Source organism: Rattus norvegicus, chromosome 18 (assembly GCF_036323735.1).
Source record: "Rattus norvegicus strain BN/NHsdMcwi chromosome 18, GRCr8, whole genome shotgun sequence".
NCBI classification, from domain to species: Eukaryota; Metazoa; Chordata; class Mammalia; order Rodentia; family Muridae; genus Rattus; species Rattus norvegicus.
Window position 1 is genome coordinate 62,773,725 of NC_086036.1, and position 11,400 is coordinate 62,785,124.

Genomic DNA, 11,400 nt, shown 5'->3' on the forward strand with positions numbered 1-11,400 from the left:
TGTGGTACATCTACACAATGGAATATTACTCAGTTATCAAAAACGACGACTTTATGAAATTCGTAGGCAAATGGTTGGAACTGGAAAATATCATCCTGAGTGAGCTAACCCAATCACAGAAAGACATACATGGTATGCACTCACTGATAAGTGGCTATTAGCCCAAATGCTTGAATTACCCTAGATGCCTAGAACAAATGAAACTCAAGATGGATGATCAACCCATTCAGAGCCTGCCCCACATGTGGCCCATACATATACAGCCACCCAATTAGACAAGATGGATGAAGCAAAGAAGTGCAGACCGACAGGAGCCGGATGTAGATCGCTCCTGAGAGACACAGCCAGAATACAGCAAATACAGAGGCGAATGCCAGCAGCAAACCACTGAACTGAGAATAGGTCCCCCGTTGAAGGAATCAGAGAAAGAACTGGAAGAGCTTGAAGGGGCTCGAGACCCCAAAAGTACAACAATGCCAAGCAACCAGAGCTTCCAGGGACTAAGCCACTACCCAAAGACTATACATGGACTGACCCTGGACTCTGACCCCATATGTAGCAATGAATATCCTAGTAAGAGCACCAGTGGAAGGGGAAGCCCTGGGTCCTGCTAAGACTGAACCCCCAGTGAACTAGACTGTTGGGGGGAGGGCGGCAATGGGGGGAGGGTTGGGAGGGGAACACCCATAAGGAAGGGGAGGGGGGAGGAGGATGTTTGCCCGGAAACCGGGAAAGGGAATAACACTCGAAATGTATATAAGAAATACTCAAGTTAATAAAAAACAAAAAATTTTCCTCTCCACCTATATCAGAATGATCTGTCTGTGAATCCCATCTACTCTCTCTTGTGATATTATCTCTCTCTACTTTGACTGTGGGTACAGACTCTTGTCCCTCCTGACCCTCAGAAGTTGTTATTATCAGGAGTAAATTCCATTCTCTTCAGCTGTCTGCTCACACGGCTTTGTTCTCTCAGGTTCTCTGACCCACGGCTCAAGCTGCCATGCTCCCTCTGAACTCCTTGAACACTAGAGTCTGTTTCCTTGATTCATAAAAACCACCAAGCGCTGTTTCTTTCCATCTAGCTGCTTAAAAAACTGCTCCAGGACACTATGTGTCTATGACCACTGTCCCATCTGCCTGTTGTCCAAGGTCTCAAAGCATTGTTTTATAGAATCTAATGTCCCAGTTCTATAGGTATTAATTATTTATATGCAGGAACAAAACCCTTTCATCATTTTATCCTGAACTTAAAAAAAAAATCTCGAAAAGACTCAAAACGCTTGTACAGATAAAATGTCCAAAGACTTTATCTTCATTTTTCTACTTCTGAAGCACAAGAGGTTCAGAGCTAAACCCAGTTTCTATTAACCCCACACCATTGTGCAGCTTTGCCACCACTCAGATAGCACACCCTGTGACATCAGGACTGCTGTGGCTTCTCTTCATCTCCCGGATGTATCTGTTGTTCTCCATCCAGTACAACTTGCCTTCTTCCCTTTGTCCTGTGGAAGGCAGCGCCTGTGACAGCCAGGCTTCCTCAATAGACACAATTCAATCTGAATCTTTCCTCACTTGTGTAGAAGTCATGTCTCCTCCTGGGCAAGTCACCAAAGCTCTACAGAAAGTTCCCGAGTCCTTCCTGCCTAGCATGTGCATAGGCAGTTTCAACTCTGAGTCTAAGTTTCTGTCCTCATTCTTATTCTGGGAGGATTTGCTGTCTCTGTCTCCCATCCCATGTTACTTTCTGTAAAACCTCCATCGGTATTGTATCCGTTTCTGTACTTTATCTATAACTTGTGTATCTCTTACCTGTAGGTATGTTGATATATATATATATATATATATATATATATATATATATATATATATATGCAGGATGCATGCATGATGTGGTGCTATATTACACACCAACTTATGTGCTGTGACCACACTAGACCCCACTGCCTTATTTTGTAAAGATAATGAAATTATAACTGCTTATACTGCCTTGTCTTTCAGTTCTGATATTGTGTCTTTCTATAATTTTTTAAATGGGTATATTTAAAATGACCTCGATGATGACATACCAATGAATATAGGTATGAAACCACTATAGAATGAAATATCTAAGCTCACACATATATGTATATATATTTTCATATAGAAATATATATATACACAGGCATTTATAAAATGTGAGAAATTATCTGATATTGATCTAAAACCTAGCTGGACACTACACGGACAGTAATTATACACTCGTCGGTCACAGAGAAGTAAATGGAAAGTGTCCAGAGAAACAAACCTCATATTTCTACATTGAACATATGTATTCTTAATAAGATCAAAAGTGTTAAAAACTCAACAATAAGTCATTCGGGTATGAGAAAAAATATTTATGATTGCACAATGCTCCAAAACAGAAAGGAAGTAACAGCCAGCAACAGTGGTAGGAGACGGTTTTAGAGTCAAAATAAAGCTTTCGGATGCGCTTTCTCCACTGGCAGAAAAATATCCTTCCACGTGCTCAGCAAAACAGACCTCAGAGACTAACAGTTTCTTATCTCCAGCCACAGCTTGTGGGACCTCAAAGTCTAGAATTCCAGCCCTGGTTGGTCCTGAATGGCAGTGCTGATGTGCGTTTAACCGTGAGATATGAACAGTGAGGAGGATGAAAAGGATGTTCAGCGGCTGAGGTTACCAAGCTCCCTGCACTTGGTTAAAACAAAAAAGACACACGGGCCACAAGGGATTCGTGGTCTGCAGAGTTGTGCCTCTAATAGAAAGCCCAGTGAGGTTAAGTTAGTCAATGGGTAGGGAGTGAAAGCACATAGCGTAATCAGCATACAAAACCCAGTAGAACTTTCCTCGATAGCTTATACTGTTTTGTTGGAAAAAACCAAAACATAATGCCTGTGTGGGACAGGAAAAAAAAATCTCACTTCAGGGCTGATAAAATGGCACAGTGGATAGAGTTGCTTACACACAGAACTTGAGAGTATGAGTCTCACCCCCTGGATCCCTCAAGGTAGCAGGATAAACTGATTGATCCCTGAGAATTGCATCAAAGGAGTCAACAACAAACCTAGGCCTGATCCCATCAAAGCTCACTCCAGAGAACCAATACATTCATGAGGCTTCCTTACAGAGCTTAGGTGAGTGACTGCTTTCAGGGGTATGGGTGTTCCGCTCTCTAACAGGCCACATCTGGAAAACAATACAGATGAAAAACACATGCACACATGCATGTGCGGGCATGCACAGTGATGTCTACATACACACACGTGTGTATGTTTGTGCAAATGTCCCTGGGGGTTAATAAAAAGCCAGCGGAGAGTTAGCTAAGACCTAAGACACACTTACTGTCTTAGTTAGGGTTTTGCTGCTGTGAACAGGCAACATAACCAAAGCAACTCTTACAAAGGACAACATTTAACTGGGGCTGCTTACAGGTTTATTCCATTATCATCAAGATGGGAACATGGCAGTGTCTGGGCAGGCACGGTGCAGGGGGAGCTAAGAGTTTTACACCTTCATCTGCAGGCTGCTAGCAGAAGACTGACTTCCAGGCAGTTTGGATGAGGGTCTTATGACCCATGCCCACAGTGACACACCTACTGCAACAAGGCCACACCTACTCCAACAGGGTCACACCTTCTAATTGTACCTCTCCCTGAGCCAAGCCTATACAAACCATCACACCTACTGAATTATTTTGTGGGTAAAAGAGAATTAAATATTGAGTATCTAGGGACAGTAACACACACACAAAAAAACCCACAATATGACATATGTTTAAATCGAATGCATACATTTGTAATAATAACACAAAGACTTGATTTTTTTTCCTTCCTGAACCCAGAGTGGGAGAAGAGAGAACAGTTCTTGTGGTTTGTTTGAGTTTCAGGGGGTTGCTATGGCAGAATATCTTCCTGGTCTAGAAGGTAGCAATACAATTGCACAGGGCAGCCTCTCTGCTGAGTGGGAAGAATCAGGAAACATTGCTGTTTCTTCTTGTACCAGGATAGTCATTGCTACGTTGGGTTTCCGGTTAACTGTTGGGAAATTGCTCCCTCTGTTCCAGTTTGTCTTTCTGTTACTGTAATAAAACACAAGCCGACACAGGGGAAGAAAGGGTTCAGTTGATTTACAGGTCCACCACTAAGGAAAGCCAAGGAAGGAACCTAGAGGCAGGAACTGAAGCAGACACCATGGATGAACACTGCTCACCAGCTTGCTCCTGTGCCTTGTTCAGCCTGTTTCTTCATACATCCCAGGGCCTCCTGCCCGCATGGCACTGGCCACAGTGTCCTGGGCCCTTCCATGATAATCATAAATCGAGAAAATGCTCCCTAGGCGTGCCCACAGACAAGCATGATATGATAAAGAAAATTCTCCAGTTGAAGGTTAACTTTAACCTGGTGACTGTAGTTTGTGTCAAATTGGCAAAAACTAACCAGGAAAACTTCCTAAATTATCTGTCTTAGTTCTATCCCCTATGTGGGCCTATCATGACAAAGCAGATGATGTCATACATGAATATTAACATCAAAATGAAACCAGCACATTTCTGTCACCTTTAACTCAAAGGAAAATTTAAAGACAGTTGCTTAATCTAACTTTCCTTCTAAACACTATACATATATTATATATACACATATTTAAAGGTGTTTTCAATTACCTTTAACAGGGTCAGTGAGACGGCTTGGTGGGTAAAAGTCTTGACTGTGTAAGACTTATCATGTCAGTTTGATCTGTGGGGGGAATGTTCTGACTGCACAAAATCTTCTTCTGATTTCAAATCTCTCCAAATAGCATGTAAACGCCCATAATTATACATGCATATACAGGGATAACAAAGTTTAGATTCCCTTTAACAAATAAACATGTTAACGTCCTTTCTGCTAAGCCCAAATATGCTTTTTTATGGTAGCCTATAAGCAATATGCAAGAGAGAACCTGTCCATTTTCTCTGGTAGAAAAGATGCATATGATTTTTTTATTTAACATACATTTAAATTCCCTTCTCATGCCTTTATGTTTTTAACTCTTGAAAGGAATCCTGTATAAATATATTTTTGGCTTTATAAAATTATAAAAAAAATACTTCTCTCGCGCTAACTTATCCCAAAAATGAAGCATTGTGTGTGAATAGTGGCTCATATAAAGTATATGTTTTTGACAACTTCATATAATGGCAATTGAGAAATTGGCGAGTCTTGAAACTATATTTAAACTATCCCTAGGGAGATATTATTTGGAAGAGGATTTCATTAATGTTCAGACCATTTTCAAAGTCAAATTCATTCACAAAATGATCCGATTGAAAAGCTGGCCAACTCAATGTCAAAGTACAGGTGACGTCTCATAAGAAACTACATCATCTGGGTCCCAGCTGCTGCTGCAGCTCTATTGGGGTACAGAGCTTTTAGGGTAGCAGTCCTCCGTGTCTTGATGGCTCTCTGAGCAAAATGGAGGCTTCACTTTCTCTGCCTGACCTTTTTTGGAGAGTATCCTAAGCTCAGGTACCTGGCCTTGTCTGAAAAATGGCCTGGTGCAGAGCTCTCTGCATGTCAGCCCACAAGTCCAACTCTGGCTTTCTACCCACATGATAATAAGGTTCCACATTATGACCAATCAACCTTTCCTGAACATGTCATAATTAGGTACTATGTTATGACCCATTGGCCCTTCCCACTTGTACCCTCAACTGCCCTTAAATACCCAACCTCTGGATCAATAAAGCAGAGTTGTCTGACTGCAATGGTCTCCGGAAGTCATCCCATCATCCAGCCATTCAAACCTTACCCACTGCTTCTGCTCCCTCTGTCCTCTCAGGCTGGTGGCCAATGAGAGAAGGGGAAGGGAGAGCCACACAGCTCAAGAAAGAAAAAAAGATACCAACAACGGAAAAGAGTACGGTTGGAGCTGTTTTGTGGTAATGAGCTAGAAAGGAGGAATGGTTTTGCCAACTGGAAGAGACACTAAGACTGAGGATGTCTTGCTGCTGTTTAAAGAGAAATCTTCTGAACCTAGCAAAGTAAATAACAGCCCACCCTAGTGAGTCTGACCTCACACTCAAAATGACAACCCTCGAGCTTCAGACAGCATCACACCGATCAGTCTAGAGAACTATCAGCCTGCCCTTCACAAGCACCGTGAGCCAGCCCTGCAGAAAGAGAAGAGCAATCGGGAGTTTCATGTGGAAGGGCTCTTAAAATCAACAGTCTTTTGATGAGGCCTTGGATTCATTTCTGTGCACTTACGTTTCTACACTGCATATAAACAAATTCGCTAATTTACACTGTCATGTTTTAAGATTGTTATTACACCTGAGTCAAAGACACTTGGATCAAATGTGCTACTTAACAATTTTTTTTCCAGTTTGTACCAGATGGCTCATCTAACCAACGAGCAACTTCAGGAGGGGCGTACTGAACCGCACAGAGATGATGTGTCTGAGGGGAATCCCAAGGCAGGTTCTTTACTGAGTTTCTAGCACGTGCTAAATAGTATGTTTAAATAGGAACACCATGTTCCAAACCACAGGTAAACATTATTCAGAAGTCCCATGCTTTCTAATTATTTACTTAGTACCTTACAAATAGGAGTTAGTTTTCCCCTGGACCAGTCTTAATTCGCTAAGTGAATTCTAAAGGCATCAAATCTCCACTAGAAACTTAAGCAAGCAGTATCTCACCCAGAAAACGCTACCCTTATCTTTACAGTTCCTTCTATGTTATAAGTACTGCTCTCAGCAAGTAAAATTTAATGAAAATCAGCAAAGCTAGAGGGGGAGAAGAGGAGAGTTTTTTTTTTTAAATCAAGGACTGGAGAAGTGGCTCAATGGTTAAGAGTTCTTGCTGCTCTTCCAGAGGGCCCTGGTTCAGTTACCAACACTCACACTGGTAGGCTCATGACCACCTATAACTGTAGCTATAGAGGATCCCACACCTTCTTCGGAGTGCTCCCCAACCCTCCACGAGCGGTATAAACATCATCAAAGATATTTGAAAAGAACTATGGATATTAGATCTAAAGAGGTATTTTGGGAGATGTATTTGTATAGATGTTGTCTTAGGTTCCCACTGCTGTGGAAAGGCACCGTGACTAAGGCAGCTCTTATAAGGGACATTTAATTGGGGCTGGCTTATAGGTTCAGAGGTTCAGTCCACCATCATCATGGCAGGAAACATGGCAGCATCCAGGCAGACAGGGCGCTGGTGAAGGAGCTGAGAGCTCTACATCTTCATCTAAAGGAAGCCAGGATCAGATGGTCACCCATGTGGCTAAGAGTAGGGTCCCAAAAGTCCACCCTGACAGGTGTGACAAGGCCACACCTCCTAATAGTGCCACCGATCCCTGGGTCACACATATTCAAACCACCACAGGTGTCATTTGTTTGTTTGCTGTGGCCTCAGAGAAGCTTTCTTGTGCCTTAACCATCTTCCCATGATTCTCAGTAATTCTCAGTGATGAAAACTGTTGATGAAAGATGAATACAGGACTTTCCTTTAAAATGGGTGTTGTTAAAATTCCTTCCCAGGGAAAGAAGTAAAAAGCATCTACCCCTTTTTTAAGGTATCAAGAGCAAACCTAGGCCTGATCCCACCAAAGCTCATTCCGGGAAACCCATGAATTTGTGATGCTTCTTTACAGAGCTTTGGTGAATGGCTACTTTCAGGGATGTGGATATTCCCCTCTCTAACAGGCCACGCCTGGAAAACCTTTGTCCAAGATGAATAAGGGCTTCCCTGCAGCTACCAGCTATGTAGAAGAAACACACACACACAAACACACACACACACACACACACACACACACACACACACACACCTGTCTATATACTCTACCCCATCCCTCGGGTCACGTGCAACTTAGGTAGTGTTGTTTACAACAGGTGGCACAGAGCATGTGGGTACTCAGATGAGGATCTCAGAGTGCTCCCCCTCCCTCCATGAGAGATATAAACATCATCAAGCCCTGTTGAGATAATTCTTTTGCAAGGAGGTGCACCTAACTTCCCCAAATGACATTTTTGTGACTTAGAGGACAGTCACCCACAGCAGTGGGTATTTCTACCCTCTGGAAAAAGTTTCTAGGATATCATGTAAAATCTATTCTAGAGACAAGTTGTAATGTGTCAGGGACACACAAAGACTGAACTATCTCTTGAAATATTTTAACTCAATACTCAAGTTACTGAAGTAACACAAGAAGTCACTCTAAAAAGGTATATTATACAAATGTATCCATTAACCCTAAACCTATCTTCTTCTTCCCTACCTGGTGATGTCTGCTGCCTCGTGTGTAAGGAGTCTCATTTCAGACCCTTCATAATCACATCTAAATTTTTAGCCAGAAATAATTGGTCTCGGGTGCTAGTGACAGAATTATTCTATATGCACGAAGCAAAATCAACTCAGCAGTTAGGAGCACTTGCTGCCCTTGCAGAGGACCGGAGTTAGGCTCCCAGCACCCAAGACATACAAACGACTTCTAGACGAAAACTGGCTCGCAACCATCTTAACTCCAGCTCCAGGGGATCCAAGAGCTTCTTCAAGCTTCTGCTGACGTGTACACTCAGTCATAGTCACATGTCTGACGTTCACATACAGAGACACCCACATGCAAACATAAAAACAATTGTACATCTATGTCGTATGTTTATAAATAGTATCACATTATAGCTGTTATTCGGTTTGTTTGCTCAAAAACCATTTTGGTTCTTCTCCAAAGTTGGATGGATGGAAATAGATAGATAGATAGATAGATAGATAGATAGATAGATAGATAGATAGATAGATGATAGATAGATACATAGATACATAGATGATAGGTAGTGATAGATAGATAGACAGACAGACAGACAGACAGATAGATAGATACATAGATGATAGATGATAGATACATAGATGATAGATAGATGATAGATAGATACATAGATGATAGATGATAGACACATAGATGATAGATAGATAGATGATAGATAGATACACAAATGATAGATGATAGATAGATACATAGATGATTGATAGATACATAGATGATAGATAGATGATAAAAACATAGATGATAGATAGATACATAGAGGATTGATAGATACATAGATGATAGATAGATAGATAGATAGATAGATAGATAGATAGATAGATGATATATAGGTACATAGATGATAGATAGATGATAGATAGATAGATAGATAGATAGATAGATAGATAGATAGATGATATATAGGTACATAGATGATAGATAGATAGATAGATAGATAGATAGATAGATAGATAGATAGATAGATGATTGATAGATACATAGATATAGATAGATGATAGATAGATAGATAGATAGATAGATAGATAGATAGATGATTGATAGATGATATATAGGTACATAGATGATAGATAGATGATAGATAGATAGATTATTATACATAGATGATAGATAAATGATAAAAACATAGATGATAGATAGATACATAGATGATTGATAGATACATAGACAATAGATGATAGATAGGTAGATAGATAGATAGATAGATAGATAGATAGATAGATAGATGATATATAGGTACATAGATGATAGATAGATGATAGATAGATAGATAGATAGATAGATAGATAGATAGATAGATAATATATAGGTACATAGATGATAGATAGATAGATAGATAGATAGATAGATAGATAGATAGATAGATAGATACATAGATACATAGATACATAGATAGATAGATAGACAGACAGACAGACAGACAGACAGACATTACAATTATAAAAATTGAAGTACAGGTCAGACATAGTGATGAAAGCCTCTGACCCCAGCACTCCAGAGGTAAATGCAGGGGGACTGGGAGTTTAAAATCAGATTCATGATAAGATCAAAAGATCAAGTTCAGCCAGGGTTACATGAGTCCCTGTCTCAAAAAGAAAGCAAGCTCCCAGCACAGTAGTCTTTGATGTGGGAGCCTCTCTGTTCTTTGGAGAGTAAAGCAATTGTAATTAGTGCTGGTGATTTAAGGGAGAAACAGTTTTCAAAAGGAAGTGAAGGTGCTGTCTTATGACTGTGTGCTCGTTCTCTCTTCTTCAAAGTGTGCATTTATTTGACAAGCCAATGATAAGTCATTCTTCACCAAGTTACCAGTATTATCTTACATGCAGCCAAACAAAATCCAGCTATTTCTAATAATTGGTGGCCAATGGCAGTAGGGGTCTGTCAGTGGACATAGCAGACCAAAAGAGTTTAAAATGGTGCTATTACCTCCTGGGAAAAAAAGAAAAATTTTATAGGATCATGTCACTTTTTATCTGCTTCTAAAAGTCTGATCTTTTTAAAAATGAAGTAGTTCTTTGTAAGGAGACCAAGTGGGAAGGCAAGGAAACCCAGAAAGTGATTGAATTTCCTGCTATTTTGTGTAATTTCCTCTGACAAGTGGTTCAGAGTGGCCCCAGGAGCTGTCCCAGGACTGGTCATCCATGAAAGGGAATGTCAGGAGTATATTTTTCTCATCTCTCTCTCTTGAGACTGTGCCTGCCCTTACCCTCACTCTCTCCCTCCCTCTTCCTCTCAGATCATCGCTGAGTATGAGGAGTTCTTGTTGCTGTCAGAGGAGAATGGAAAGAAGAAAGACCAGGGTGCATTTCCATTCAGCCATTGCCTAGTTAAACTGTTGACACAGGTGCTTCTTCAAAATCACGATGGATGGCTACACTTTTTGAAGTTTTGAAGTTATCAAAATAACTAACACTAATTTACTACCTCCTATGTGTCAGGCATTGCAACAATAACCCTAACATGTGGGTCTTCATAGTCTCCAGAATTTTTAGAGATAAAATTAATAAAGGACAGATCGCCTAAGTAGTTTGTCTAATGATCACAACTAATGCACAACTAACCATCAGTAGAGCTAGTATTTAAAGTCATATTTTTCCCCCATAAATCACAAGCACGACCTTCACGTTTCTATTTCAAACTAATAGATGGATTACGGGGCCATAGAAACATTCGCTGGGAACAGCCATGTAAACCTGTGCATTGTTTTCTACACAGAAAAATTAATTTTTGAGGTAGCCGTCTTGAAGAGCCTGGGGACTAGATTGAACTCACTATGTTACAGAAGACAATTTTGAACTCCTAATCCTTCTGCCTCCGCCTCTCGACGGTTGATTCTGTACATACACTGGCACACTCAGCTCCATGAATGATCATGTTTTCTTAAACTAGGGGATCAAGATGGGGCGCCATGTTTTGCTAGGCAAACTCTCCATCGCTGTGCCTACCTCCAGGCCTTTTTTGAAGTTTTCCTTTTGTTTGGTTTTGGTTTGGATTTGTGGTTGGGTGGGTCAAGGAAGAGGGTTGGCTTGGGTTTTTTAAGACAAAGGCTCTCATGTGGATGAGGCTGGCCTGGGACTCACTGTGTCG

At 40.8% G+C, this 11,400-nt stretch overlaps 1 long non-coding RNA gene across 1 annotated transcript; it reads left to right on the plus strand.

Annotated features, from left to right (window-relative positions):
- Positions 1-5,664: 5,664 nt before the first annotated feature.
- On the plus strand, positions 5,665-10,833 carry LOC134482984 (uncharacterized). The gene is made up of 2 exons (XR_010059765.1): positions 5,665-6,531; positions 10,550-10,833. It is a non-coding gene; the product is annotated as an uncharacterized LOC134482984 (long non-coding RNA).
- Positions 10,834-11,400: the final 567 nt, after the last annotated feature.